General features: G+C 41.9%; 1 protein-coding gene across 2 annotated transcripts in view; it reads right to left on the bottom strand.

The window, feature by feature from the left end:
- LOC128884916 (MOXD1 homolog 2) overlaps positions 1-15,743 on the bottom strand; it is a 226,868-nt gene that overhangs the window by 46,555 nt on the left and 164,570 nt on the right. The gene's annotated exons all lie outside the window — the stretch shown is intronic.

The following is a 15,743-nucleotide window of genomic DNA, read 5'->3' as shown; positions in this document are numbered from 1 at the left end:
CCCCCCCGAAAGCGCACCTGGAATTAAACGGAGGAGCACGACTCGTCCGTCCTAACACCCCAGTGTCCCAGTTCCCGGTGGCGTGGAGGGGGTTGATACGATGTTCTCGTAGAGGACGATATATTATGCACGATAACCTGAGCGCGGAAACGGGAAAGAGTTGTTCAGCCGTAACTTAGTTGAACTATCGCTGATTCCGAGATATTTGCTCGGGATTACCTCTTCGTTTAACTTCAGTGTGCTCGAGGGGTGGTCCGCCGCGCGTGTATGAGTCTACGTGCTAGAGAATGGAAGCGCGAGTGGAAAGCAGAGGAAGACACCACCGCGTCGAGTGATAGGTGGGAAGACACACACATAGAGAGACAGATAGTGGAAAAGAGAGAGGAGAGAAGCAAACGGAGTCATGGTGGTGGGATGTCTTCTGGAAACGCTCGAGTCAACCGAATGCCTCGGCGAGGGCCGAGGGGATGAAGTTCGACGGTGGTAGAGATGAGAATTGGGAAGTAACGCGGGAAACTTCAACGCGAACTCTATCCAGTCTCTGCGGGTAAGCGCGGAAACTACCGTTTTCGCAACGGAAGGTCGTGCTACGGGTATGGTAACTCTTCGGTCTATTCTCCAGTCAGGTATCTCTCCTGGGTTGGCGGCTACATGACCGGAACTCAAATGTCGTTCCCGATCTGGGCGACGTTGGGAATTTACGATCATTAGAGTCTAGTCGAATCTTGGAACCTCGAAGGAACGGGAACACGTGGGAAGATGGCTTGTCGCGATTAACGGGGGTCCGGTATGCTCGGTTTTACGGGCTACGTATCGTCGTCGAAACGACGAGCAATTTGTTCGCTCGACGCGAACATCGCGGGGAAACAACTGGAGCGTTCGAGATTTGATCATCGTTAGACTAGGCTTCACCTTCCCTTTGTAATAAGCAAACACTGGACACCGTCCACATTCGACTCACTAATGTTACTGAACGGATATTTATGGGATTGACTGTATGTGAATCACAATATAAAATAACTAATTCTTACATCTAACAATAATTATAAATACTATTTAGCATTAAACGTATATTATAGAAGATTTTAGTATCTTGTTAATCCTTGATTATATTTCTTTGAATATTGGTTTATGGAGTTAATTGATTTGTCCAATGAACGGTTCATTTGTTTCCTCGCAAAGTGACTTCGAATAATCATAACATAGAGAACATACCTTGGTGGGGGAGAATTTTTCAGAATGAAAGAGCTGGTACTCACCTGAAACATAAAAGAGTGCCGGGTTAGAAAATATGGCGAAATACAGTTGCTTTTAGACTGATCGTGACTTCTGCTAGGTTAACAATATAATCTGAGCCTAACATGCGTGCAATTACTATTATTTTCGTCAAAGGATCACATCCCCAGGTGGAATCGTAATAAACTCCAATAGCAAAAACGACTCGAAAGAAGACTACCTTACGTTGACTGGAGTCTGCCGGGATTTCTGTACACTGCCCTTTGTGACTCGGATAACGATGAAAGAGCTAGTTGATCCGAGTCAAATATCTCTCTGATAGCGGTGCGTTGGCAGGAAGATCTTTTCTGTCTCTGATCATCGGATCAAGGGGGTTATAGGAGCAAACTCGAGTACCATTGAGCGCTACTGCGCAGAACTCTACATTCAGCGTTATTTTCTTCAGGAAAGTATAACTTTTGAAAATGGCTACGTCTGATAGATGAAAGAAAAGTTTCTTGTAACCATTAGTGTACCTTGACATTGTGTGTATATGTTAGACAAGCTTTTGTAACGATAAAGTAGCAAAAGACTTACGCTGGTCGCTTGGCTCTGAGTCGAAAAAGTAAGTCAATGAATTAAATAGTCGAGACCACGACGAGCCTCTCGAGACGATACAAAAATCCAATTGCTAAGACCATTCGCGAGCACGACGCGTACGGGATGTTAGCTAGGAAATTCAATTAAATTAAAAAACACCTTCGCCATCTCCTTCGCCTCTCTCGGGATTTACGGTACCTGACTAGAACTCAAACAACTGCTCACACTTTTTCGATGACATGTGCTCGTTAAAAGAATGAAACTCTCGTTATAGGTACCACTTATGCGTCAGCTTTATCCGCGAGGTTAACGGAGCTCGCACATACAGCGTGAAATTAAAGCTGACGTGGAGTGCTCTCATAGTTAAGACAGTGTTTCTCAAATTAAATAACTAAAAAAGTAATGAAATTCCAGTTTAGAGATTGAACCACAGTTTTCAACTGCTGAAAGTATTTGCTCGGAGGTGAAGTTTGAGAAACATTGGTCCGAGGGCTGAAAGTAAGCAGGAATCTTGACTGACCCGAGGCAAATCACGTCGCGAAGCGACAGCGTATAGTAGTGACAAGTCATCCAACGCGGTGCAAAGCAAACGATGACGCTCCATTTCTCTTCGAGGATTCCACTGCTACCATCATAGCACTGGACGGAGATTAAATTAATGCGTGCGCACGTGACTGCAAAAATGCGCCACGGCAACCGGTTCCTGGTTAATGCGAGTCTCTCTTTTTCTGGGCGTGGAATCAAGATTCTGACGGGGTTCCTGATTGAACGAAATCGCTTTAAAAGTAAAACGCTTTCGTGCCGCTCGCCATTTGAATTTCACATCCTACGTCGCGCTTTGCATACCGTTGAGACAGGTCTGGCTCGGTGATGAGGATCGAGACAACATTCGACCGATTAACACGTTGACTACCATGTTATCTATCATGTTGCCCTAAACGTAGTTTTAGTACAAGGGCAATTTGTGATGAATCATTTGAACGTGACACATCAGTTTCGTAACTTGCATCAGAAAAAATTAAGATTGGATTACCAGACATTGAGTATTACATATAATCGATTGCAATCAACTGTTTCATTAAATTATACCTTGATCGTAAAGGACCTGGGCACAGAGTGAGCTAAGGATGCCCTCGGGCAAAAGAGCCTACAGTCGAGACGTACGCACTAACAAAAATTCAAACTTACAAATAGATTACGGTGTCTAAAAGGAGAAAATCAACTATGGATAATGAGCACATCATCGTGCTCGTTCTACGCGAAAGAATTTATCGAGACCGTGTCCGTGTTCAAGATCGCGGCCAAGCTGGAGAAAGTTTAAATTAACTCGCGATATCTGGTGGCTGTTAACCGCGCCAACTCTGATTGGAGCCACGGCCGCAGACATAATAGTTGCATTATCGCTGCCAACGGGTATATCCTAGCTGGCATTTAGGGTAGAGATGATCGGACAGTTTAAACGTTCAGCCAACACTTAATCGATCGGCCTGCGGTAGTTATCAAAGCGATAGAAACGGGACCGAAACCAAAATCGAACTTTGTTCGACAGTTCGTGGGAATTTCGATGATCGAACCGGTGAAAATGAATGACGAACATTTTTTTTTTCTTGGCTCTAATATTTCTAACATTTCTTTAAATAAAAAGCTTCTGTGTATATCTGTCCCTCATCCCTATCTGTTTTGTCAGCGTTCCGATTTCCTCTGAAAACCTTTTCGTTTTGGCGATGAATCATTTCTTTCATCGCCGCGCACGTGGAGATCATCTGGACGGACATCGTTTTATTTTCTCGAAGTCAGGCATAGAATTTAGAAGTTCACCCCAGAGGCCAACATGTGCTCCAATGTGAGTTAAATACAATCTTTGTTGCAGAAAAAAAATTGATTAATGATTTGGAAAGTAAAGATAATCTTGAGATCAAACAGAGGTAATTGCCTTCACGTGTGAGAAATTACCACTCAAGAATACTTTAGTCGTCGATCGTCTGATATCTCGTACATGTTAAAAAAATTAAATCAATACAAAATTTTATTCGGTGTTCGATTACTGACCTGCACGCGTTCGATCACTAGGTGTAATTGCCTCGTGTACTATTACTAGGCACTTATAGGCTTTCACCATATTCTATTGCTTCAAGGTTTAGGTATACTTTTTGTATTCATTTGAAAACAAATCCGAGCAAAATTATTACGAGGATATAAATTCGAGAAAACAGTTTCGTTTGTCGATATTAAACATTATACGACAAATAATAGTTGGAGTTTGAATTGCAAAATAATTTTATATTTTACATTTAACAAATTGAAGTCATCTGTATTATTACTCGATTTTATAAATATCACGAATGAATCGCTATGTTTTTATAGACCATATATCGTTCCAATCAAGTTTTGCCCTTCTCTATTTCAAATGTAAAGAACAAACAATCAAACAGGAAACATAATTTTCCATCCAAAGCTAACGATTCGTCGCGCGTATTCTATAATACTCCCCCACTGCGCACGTTGCCATTAGATTCCATTTAATTTCACCTAACTCTTCTAAAAAAACAAAGTTTCACTCGATAAGGAATTCTCGTCCAGCATGAAAGCAGAAAAAAAGAAAGGAAAATTGCTTTCGGTGGGTTCGATTATTTTTCAGATCATAAATCATAATCGCATTCCGCGCACGAACCTGGGTAAACCTCGTTACGAACTATAAACTTCCGTGTGTGACTTTGATGTAATGCCGCGATGTGTACGCTCCCCCTGGCTGGCTACAAGTGAAATCGTTCGGCGGATCAGTTTTATTAATGGTGGTCCGTGATCGCGATCGGCAAGACTATGACAACCCCGTCAACTTTCGAAAGATTAATGTCGCCTGATCATTGCGTGAGACGTGTGTGTATATGTTGTTGTTGTTGTTCTTTTTTTTTTTCTATGCTCCTTTTTCGTCGTCAACGCGCGCGAGAAACCAGGTCGAGCCGAGCTGCCGCCACGTTTTTGCATATAAAACCGCAATTAATGATAATGGAAATTGTTTCCTCGGCAGAGCCATAACGCATAATCGTTATAAGCCCGGCTTAATCTGGCTATTCGGTGTTTCAATAAAGAACATGCAGAGCCACAGGGGACATTACGTACGCATTCCGGCGCAAATTCGTACATTCAAATGGGTTTCATGCCGCTGCAAAGAAAATCCCGCGAAGGATCAAACGATTAGCCAGCAATTTCCATGTCGATTATGCAAAACGCCACTGCGATGCGTGTTTTCGAAATAACGATCATTAAGTTCGTGTTTAACCGAAAGATACTGCTTTTACAACGGGAGACTGCCTCGTACCCTATCGAAATTGTCACCCTGTTTACGCGAATACTCGTCAGGTTTCGATTTGCAACTTGAGGGACAGCTATCGTAGACACTGAGGACACTAGAGCATTATTTATGACACTGAAACTAACGAGCATGTAAATTTGATCCGTATTCCCGAACTTCTTAGAATTACTCGATTATTAAGAATAATTTTGCAAAATGTAAACAATTCTTTTCCTATCAGATTTAAAAGATGTAGTAGTATGCTCAATAGAGAATTCCATCTTCTACTTTGCGTTGTTTCTGGGATTCTAAGTTTTATGTTTTTAAATGATTAGAATGAACCATGGAAAATTGGAGTTATGGGAATTGAAAGGCAACCACGCGCAGTCACCGTATTTTTGTCGAACAAAATGTTTCACTTTTTCTGCAATTTTCGCTATTTTTCTTTCAATCGTCATGGTTGAAAAAACTTTCAATATTTTTTTTTTCGTTTATGCTCATACCAAACGCGAACAACGTTGTGTTTTTGTATCCGGTTAATAGAATTTAAATATCAGGATCGCCAAATGGGCGTGTTTTTTTTTTTTTTCATCGAAGGCCTCCGGTTTGCATATTTCTCCGATAGGGTAATATTTCTATATGGAACAGAATTTATGTTTCGATGGAATACGTATCGATGCTGGTTCGAAGTTTCAAAACGCAATCATCAAAAGTATAAAACAAAAAACAGAAATTATTGCAGAAATGTAAACAAAGGTTCATAATAAGATGATCTCCAATTTTTGGACAACCAAGTTAAAATCTTGACCTACAGTGTCAGAATACCTAAGAGTTCTTTTATAAAGTGTCCAGTTCAAAGTTTCATAACATAGTCAGTCTTTCGAATTTCACAACTTTCTAAACACAATTATTTTACAATTTCGATCAATGGGAAAGCTCAAAAGAAGACAAAATAATTTCAATTCGTGAAATCATTTGTCCTTTCCTTTTAACGTTCGATTATTAGTTGCAACATGTGTAAAATTGAATTTCGCAAGAACCTGGCTTAAAATTGCATGACCAGCTCTTTCTCTATCGAACGTCCCTTTCCGGGGCTCACAGCCGCCCCCTCTAAATACGATCGCTTCCGCTTTACATTAGCTTACTTTGTATGCAGCTAATTTACATGTCTAACGGCCACGATAAAATTGGTTAACGCTGTTCCGAGCTTGTGAGCGAACGCCACCTAATTTAAGCTTCGGTGTAAGCAGTTAAGCTCCGTGGCCGATTTTGTAATATATGTTGGTACGATTTAATAGCGTCGAGCTTTGTATATAAACTAGATCGCGCGCCGTGCAGTGCCACCGAAGCTTTGACGTACTTTTAATCCAATTTTGCAACCGATCGATCGTTATCGTACCCCTCCTTCACCTCGATCCGAAAATCTTCCGTTGATCTAACAGTTTTGATGGATTTCGCGCCGCCGCAAAGCGTATTAAACATGGAAAAGAATAAACGCGAGCTATATTTTCGTACTGGTATTGAACTTGCAACTATTTCAAATCATTGGTAACTCGGCATGTAAATAATTTGAATACGCTGGGAAAATAGGTCTTACAGGAGCTGTACACGTATTCGCTGATTTTCAGTCTATTTTCTACTTACAAAGGTTTGTACTGTCGGAGAGCAAAAATCTTTGGAATAATTGAATGTAATTTTTACACGTTTGCACGTACCATATATTTTATTTCGATCTGGTGACTTTACGTGTATATTATGAGAAAAGTAATTTTGTTTCTATTTAATTATATACGAGTCATATATTTTTTTTTTGCATCTGAAAATGACCAAGAAAGTGAAAACGAACAAATACATGTACCTATAATTTTGAAAAATATGTTTACTAATGGAAAATTAAATACCAGAGGAAATACGTTACGAGAAATTTCGCGTTCGTTACAGCGCATCGTACATTTTTAATTTATCCGAATTACAAATATCCGTCATCACAGTGCGTGCACACGAACCGTTGTTTATATTTAGCTTTAAAATATTTGTCCCTCTGCCCCGACGGTCTGTCGGATCGTACGCCTCTATTTGTATTTTGAAAATTTTCGCCGTAATCCTTGTAATATGTCCGCCGAATATTGATCTACCGCAGTGCAGCTATACGTAATACAGCTTCCCTCTCGATTCATTCTTTTCAAGTTAACGAGGTTTTCACATCGACCCACTTTCTTTTGTAAAACGAAATTAGCGTGGAACAGTAAAACGTACTTTCCGCCTCTCATTCCTCGCCGACTACGTATCCACGTGTTGACGTTTGCGTATTATATAAACTAATACCGTTTATCGAGTCGCCGAATGTCTCTGAAACAAATCCTTTGTGAAAATGTGCGACCAGAAATCTCAATTATAGCAGCATATGTTTGAATAAAAGAATCATATGAAAGTTAAAGAAAGAATCTAAAGCGTAATTAAATAAAAAAATAGCTAGTGGTATAATAACTGTACCAATATGTTATTTAAATAAATGTCAGGTCCCAGAATGTATGTTAACTGCAGTCCCTCAGCGAAAGATTCTATAAACCGGTAAAAATACAATTTAAAAAAAAACCGTAATAAATATAGGTATTAAAAATAGTTGCAACCAGGTCGAAAAAGTTTCATATCTTTAATAAACTCTTACAGCTGCGAAACGTGACTTTAATTCTTCCGAAAGTCGGATGAAAAGATTATCAAGTACATCGCCGTTTTAAGCCCTGATTTTGTATAAAATTTAATATTACAACGTTGATCTTCTTCGAAACTTTCAACAATGTACCAGAGCGTCCTCGTAGTACGTTTTCCGACGAATAGAAACGGCGACTGTTGCTTTCTCCTCGAAAATTGTTGCTTTAATTTTAATTTCCTCGCCGCGACGACCCGATAAACCTTGATTTTAGAAGGCTTTTTCCTCGAATCTTACACGAGTTTGCACTCGCACTCGGACGCCATTCTTCAGCGACGTTGCGAATAAAATTTCGAATCGCCGTCGCATTTATGGAGACTAATATTTAGTGCAATTTAGCGCACGGTAGACCGCAGGAAGAGATTTCCCGGAGTGCAGTTCGTTGGTTAAAAAATGATTTGGTATGTAGTCTTTTTCCCTCGAGTTTTTTTTCCGCGCCATTTTACTTTCATCATTTCGCCGGGAAGAAGTTATGGCGCCGCAATGCTTATCCAATTTAGCCTCAAGCGTACCGTCGATAACTTTTACCTCGCGCAGGAAAGAAGCTTTTGTAAGGAAACCCCGAGGAAGTTTCTTCCAGCCCCGACCATGGCCAGTAACGTGTCCAACAGCTTAATCTTCAACTAATCCCCGCTCCCTCGATGCGACGCCTGCGAGGAATTAGAGGTAATCCGAAACACGAGTTTAATGGCCAACTCCTCATACAATCACAAACTGAATGTTTACGGCGCTGTAATACGTAAACAAGTTTACAGCTTTCATCGGCCGTCCATTTACGAATGCTTCCTCGTAAAACCCCGTGACGTCAGAATAGAAACCTCTTCGACGAGAAGATTCGTTGTTAGTAGGTTACACAATTCTCAGAAAATTCACCTCGAAATTGGTTCAACCTTTTCATTCCCGTTGTATTGCTTTGAACGCACGCCAGTTTCAATCAACTCTTATTGTTATTATACTGTTCTCCTTTTAGACATAAGAAAATATTAAATATTTTAGAGACCTTTTAATCCCACACACGTAGCAGTCCAGAGTGCTGTATCCGATAAGCTGACAATGCTTGATCAAGGAATGTTCCAGATCATTAATTTTCCATTTCAAGACTAGTCGAGATAATATCGTTCAGTCGAAAACACCGTGCAAATATCGAGTCTCAGAATCGAAAGCCAAATTGGCGACAGGTATCGATCAATTCAAGACGTCTAAATTAATAGTTAACGAATTTCTATTCGTGAGATTTAATCTCTAGAATCGAATAATAAACTAGGTTAATTGAATCGTTCGTATCGAGCTTGTTTCTACTTTAAGACACTAGTATTTTAGAAACTTCTTAATTGATGATTAAAGTCTGACAATTTCTCTGTAGCACTGTCTCTGTTCAATTTTAAGAATAGAACGTGGAAACGAAAGATACAGCAGTCTAAGCACAGTGCCTCTGAATCACATAGTTTAAGATTCGAAAGCCAGATCGGTGGTCTAAATAATAATAAACGTACAAAGTTCCTTTTGAACTCTTTAGTTCCTCGCGCTGAATAATAAATTAGGAAATAGACTCTTTCCCATGGAGTTCGTTGGCTAAACGATTTGATTAAAAGCGAACTAGTTTGGTGATTCAATTTTACCGTTTCTCGACGTAATTATTACAAATTCTCTCCGATATCCCTAACGTTACCCTTTTTGGATACGTGGGGATTCGATCCACACGCTAACATCCCCAATATGGACAGCATTACCGAGTCTCGATCGTCTTAGGAGAGAATTCGATTTCTAGATTGGAAACATTCTAAGAAGGACGAGAGAGGAGCCAATCTCATCGTTCCGTTTTCTGAATCGAGCCATTTTCGCGAACTTCCACCTTTCCCCTCGACGTCTGAAACTTTATCGCGTCGTTTCGGCCAGACACCGCGGACGTGAATGAGCGCCGAGTTGATTGGAAAGCATCGCGACGCGATTGATAGCGGAGGAACGATCACGGAGCCGATGGCGTGTCGGGTCCCGCCGAATTCTTCTAGGTAAATGTCAGTTGGCAAGTTTTTGGCCGATTGGAAAACTTAGGCAGCCCAGTGGGGAACTTCCTCGAACTGTCATTAGTTGGCGAAGCGCGCCCTCGCGGTAGGAGAGACCGGTTTCATTCAATCCAGCCGCCCTGGCTCCCTTTAACAAACATGTTGACAACACTCGGATTGCTGCGAAAAACGACGGAGAACAGGCATCGACGTAATTGGAAGTTACTTTCCCGTGATTCTGGTCTCTCTTTTCCGGTTGCTTCGGAACGGGACTTCAGAAACGGTGGCTTTTGTCGCGCGCTCGGTTAGATCGATGTCCCTCTAGTCTCCGGGAAAGGCATCGTCGATTGAGCCCCGAAAAAGGACTCGATACGAAAATGGTTGCGGGCAATAGTCAATCGGGAAACTTGTCTTCCGTTTATTTTCCTCACTGGTACTTATTGTGGAAACGAATTTTAAAAGTTTGTCTATATTTATTAAAGAAATTTGTCTAATTGAAATTAATGCTTCATGATTCCAAATAAATTTGTAATTATAAATATTGTATATACATGTGCGAAGTTTATTCATGTACATATTTATAATAGAGAATTGATTTGGTAACACGAAGCCTATCATTTAAATTAGATAAATTTCTTCGATAGATATGAGACTGACTGTGTACTTTGATTATTTTTATTTATACCGTTTATTGAGTAATATCGTATCATGAGAGTAGCCTTGATAAGACACCGAGTCGAAAGCGTTTTAAACGGAACCCCTCGACGAAGAAACCTTTATTTGAACGCATTCACTAATTCTTCTCGTAACAGGGACAGTCAACATTTGCAGAAGAGCTGTAGGAGGACAGAAAAGTCGCATCAATTCAGCAGAGGGTTCCCTCTCGCGTAATTGTCTCGGAACGTCCGATTAACGTAACAATTTGCCGCAAAGGCCAGTACGACGCAGAAATCGAATTGGCGCCAATAATTGTCTCCAAACGTATGTAATCTGGTACTCGGGACCCCGCGGAATCTCCTTCCAGGTTGATTCGATTTCCCGTCGCTCCGGATAGTAGCTTCCGGCGAAATCCCCCTGGCGCCCTCTGCCACGACGACTACGAGTATACGGATCCACCCAATAAGATCGTCGGCGCACCTGGCGACCCTCACGCTATCCTCTCCTAGGCCAACCCTCTCCTCGTCACTCCCAAAGGCATCGGTCAAATTCGATTTTCCTTTTACACCGAACCGAACCATTCGGAATAGCGATCAGTTCTAGCGCCCAGGGAGGACCTTATTCAGGAAGTTCGCGTTGGCTACTACTATAGGGCTGGCCAGCGAGCCAGCCAGCCAGCCCGGGGAGTGAAATGGTAAACTAGATACGGCTACAGATAGGAAGGGAATAGAAGCAGAACCGGGTCAGCTAGCCAATCCCCTCTGCAAGGCACACCAATCTCCCTACCGGTAACATTCGCGTGCATATCCTCGAACTCTCGCGTATACCCCATCTCTCTCCACCTATCTCCATACCATCCATACTCTCTCCCTCCCTCCTCTGTTTTTCCACCTTTTCTCTCCTCGATTTCACCGCTTTCCATTCGCTCTTCCGTATACGTTACGTACGATTCGTAGTCCCTCCGCACCCGACGCTACCGATTCTCTTCGTCATCGCACTCAGGAGGATTCCGCGTGATAAAGAGACGCCTCGCCCTTCGCCACGGAAAAGCTCGGACTACGAATCTTGCAAAGTGGTAGCTGCTGGTCCCGGTGACGTCGATTCCGGCTGCTGGCTCGCCGGATTGCATAATGCTCCGCGGGTCGCAATCCTTGCTGGTTACGGCGGCCTCAAAGGGGAGTTTTCCGTTGCTACGCGCCGCGAAACTTTTGCGGTTTCCATCGTCGACATCCGACACAGGAGACTCGCAGTTCGTCGCCCGTTCGATGACGGACTTCCCAGGACCCCGTTGCGTCGACGACTAAACGCGTTGGGAAATTTATCGGTTACAAGGGACGAACAACTCTTCGCTGCTTCGATACCAGCGAACGCGAAATTCAGCCATGTTGGACCGCTGGTATTTTTTTTCGTGTGCACTAAATAGCTGATGTATTAAATCTTTGCACTCGACAGATAATTCACCACTAAGTTTGATGCAGAAAATCGACCAGCAATAATGTTTGTCCAGGTTTCATTTCTTTTGAACTCAAAGTGTCGATAAACTGATTGTCGGCGAGGTAAAGGTGACCTGATTAAACTTAAAGCATTATTAGCTTACAGCATAATTCAGCAAGATACAACGTAATTCTAAATAACACAGTATAATACAAAATATTCCTGCAAAATAGAGTATATTACTGCAAAATATAGAGTATTTCAGCAAATTAAAGCATAATACAGCGAAATACAGAATATTTCAGCAAAAATGGCATACTACTGCAACATACGTGGTAATAGAATGCCAAGAAAGCATCTCGAGTTGCTAGTAGATGCCAGAAAGAAAGGCCTCGAACTTAAAACAATGTGTCTATGTCACATAATATGTACAGCGGTAGTTGAAACATAAATCTTGTTTCTCTCCGCTACTGCACCAATTGAATTTGACCGACCCTAATGATTCGGAAACAATTACTCCCCAAACTACGAAAGTAGGACGCAATAACCGTCCTACGCGGAAGAACGCCAGCGTAGAAGCCCCTCTGGTCCGTCAAGTTTGTTTGCGACTAGTCTCGCGGGCTAACGAATTAATTATTAGTCAGTGCACCACTGTTGCCGTGACTCGCATTAGGCAAGGAAGCCTGATTACGTAAAAATACATATTTCAATGCGCGCCGAAACACCACGTCTTCCCTAGTGCTGGTTAATTAACTAGTTACGAGCGCACGAGACGCACGCGCTCTGCGAATACGACCTCAGAACCGTGCCGTCGGTGTATGTTATCCAGGACGTAGTCAGGCTTAATTTCACGTACCGTTGATGAGACTGTCTGCATGCCGAGGCCAAAGCAAGGGCAGCCGGCGCAATATTAATATGCAATCGAAGCCCTCTTCCGCGTAAGCCGGTTACGATGGAGCGTATCGCTTAATTTGATGTTCATTCGATTAATCCACTGCGGTTGTCGGTAGAAATAACAATGGTTCGAAGACCCATAGCGGAGAACGCTATTGGCAATTTGCGACGACGGTCGATATCGAGAACGCCGCAGGGTTTACGTACACGGTGTATCCGTAATTTGACACGAAACGTTTGCTTTTCACGTTCTTTTCCCGTCTTCCCGTTTCGTCCGCCTATTTAGCTCTCCGTCTCGTATCGGATAAAACGTCGATTTGACGTCATACCGTCGTGTAGTGCTTCGACGTTAAAGTTTCAAAATAACTCGGATTGACTGCCAGACTATCCGGGATTAATTTCATTACGGTTGCTTTGAGTGCTAACAGGTTACGCGATAATGCGGATACTTCGTGGAGAAGCACGCAGAAAGTTGCGAAGCACAATTTTTCCTAAGAGGTTCCCTTCTCGCGTGACTGAACTTTAAATATTCGCGGGACGTGCGCACCCTTGGGGCGCACCCCAAACCTAAGGGACGCAATCAGGAAGAATGGCGTAAGGGAGAATTGTTCCGAGATAGGCGATTCCCTTCTTTGCACACTTTTTTAACACGTGCGTTCTAGGTCTTGAATCGCTTACGTCTCGAGAGCGGATTGGAATTTTGCATGCAGCTTGAATAACAATATGAATTTTTGGAAAGGGTGCAGTAGAAGAAGTAACTAATGATGCCAATCAGTATAGAAATTTGAATAGATAATACGCTAAGTTAAAAAGACATAGAATAAAGAAATTGAAGTGACACCCTCAGAATATTTCCACAACCATACCAACGAAGTGAATTTTCTTATCATATAAAAATTATCATTCCAACCAAATGAAATATGATTCTTTTGTTCTAATGCTCCTAGAGCCCTACGAAGAAAATTAATTCCACGTTTTAGATCCACTTTTTTCGCCAAGACACGACGCCCCGCGGCGAGACCCGCGAAACAAGTTTCTAAAGGTAGATTTTGTTTTGAAAGGAAGACCTCGGCCGTACGTTGCATCCCCGATCGCCGATAACCCTGTTACCAGCGTACGTTGTACCGAGTTCGCAGGCCCATTTAAAGTATCACGATCCCGGTACGGATTCAGCGGTACCTTTCGCAGGGCATAATGCAGGGTTGGGGTCGTTCTGGTTGGCGAACGTGACGCGTAAAAATATCATGTAGGGTACCGATACATCACGCGATCAGATAAAGGAAAGGGGAGCTGACTTCGTCGTTTGTCGTCCAGATAGAATCTCGGACCCGCGGTGGCTCGCTTTATTTTTGCACCCAACTATTTTGATGACTCAACTGCTAGACGGACGTTACCTTGGACCCGTGGAGAGTCCGCGACATTCAGTTTCACCGTAACGGATTCTCACGAGATCAAGATCGCGTGGTAGCCCCTAACCGTTTTTCTAAAACGTGGTTAGCGTTTACGTGAAGGAGATCGGCCGTCGCGACAACGCGATTCTGAAATCTTCATCTGCATAACTTAGACTTCCACGGAAATTAATGGTTAAATTTGTCTCTTCGTCTTCTTCTCCCTGCAGAGAACAGGAATCCTGGTTCAACGAACGAATTACAGCGGAACATCCGTTATATGAATTATTATGAAAATACGACTGTTCGATTGAGGACACTGTTAAATAACTTACTTTTCTAACATTGATCATTTTATATATCAAATGAGCTTTTAATTAATTTTCTTACATATGAGCCGTTCATTGCACAAATCGACTAGCTCCATGAAACAAAAAGTTAAGAAATGCGATGAAATAATGTATATTGTCTTTTAAAATTCCCTTCATAATATAAATTCAAATATATATTGTAGAATACATAAGTATAGATGTAGCTTTCATCTAACGGTATATAAAATTAATAAGAAAGAATAGCCAAAAAATAATTGTCACTAATGTTAACATTTTTATGTGACTGGTGAATCGATTTGTGCAGTGAACGACTCATATTTATATGCACTCTACATTTGCACTAAGTATTCGAAAATTTATGTTAACAATGATTTATTTGTTTCATCTATATCGACCGAATCTATCGAACGTTGATGGTTGATAATTCCGATACCGGCGTACCTGCTGTATTCCCCTCTTCCCGCCCGCTGATGATCACTACCTATTCCCCACTTCACAGCCTCGCGTAATTACTTTATTGACAAAGCAATCCCATTCCGGCATCTTCGCGTGCGTAACGCGTTCCTCCGTGGAAATTTCACGCGCCAACGTTTGTCTTCAACTTCACGTTCGTTGGCCAATATTTGCATTGCAAGCGTTCGTTATTTACGCGTACACACAACGCGAATATTCATCGTTCGTCTAGCGCGACATGTCGACTTCGAATTGTATTGACACGCGAAACATTATGGGTATGATTATTCCCGTACCGAATTTCTCTTTTAAAGTACACCAGCGCTCTGGAAAAATTGATCTTTCTTAAAAGCTATACAATAAAAAAAAAATGGATCGATCAAGGATTCAAAATGTTAAGAACAATCACAATTCTATGTTCAACTGCTTGCTATATAACAAATAATTAAATAATGTGAATAGATGAATAGGTTGAGATACATCGAATCTACATTAAAAGGTAACGTCACCAGTTGAAGATTAGCGATACGATTTTCTAGTTTCAGTGGCACAAAGCGAAATGCTCGATGACCTGCTCGACTGCCATAAATCGTGGGTTGTACGAGCAGATCGCAACACGCGCGTAATCTCTTTTCTTCGAGTTAAACCCGCGCCGAGCACAAGCGAGCTGCTCTATCGCGCGATCTACTTTTGAGTTAACTACCAAGGAAATAAAGAACTGGGTCGACCTGTCCTACAAATCGGCTGGAATGCCAGAAACGAGAG

Source organism: Hylaeus volcanicus, chromosome 2 (assembly GCF_026283585.1).
Source record: "Hylaeus volcanicus isolate JK05 chromosome 2, UHH_iyHylVolc1.0_haploid, whole genome shotgun sequence".
NCBI lineage: Eukaryota > Metazoa > Arthropoda > Insecta > Hymenoptera > Colletidae > Hylaeus > Hylaeus volcanicus.
Note: the sequence above shows the minus strand (reverse complement) of the source record. Positions and strands in the feature narration are given on the sequence as shown.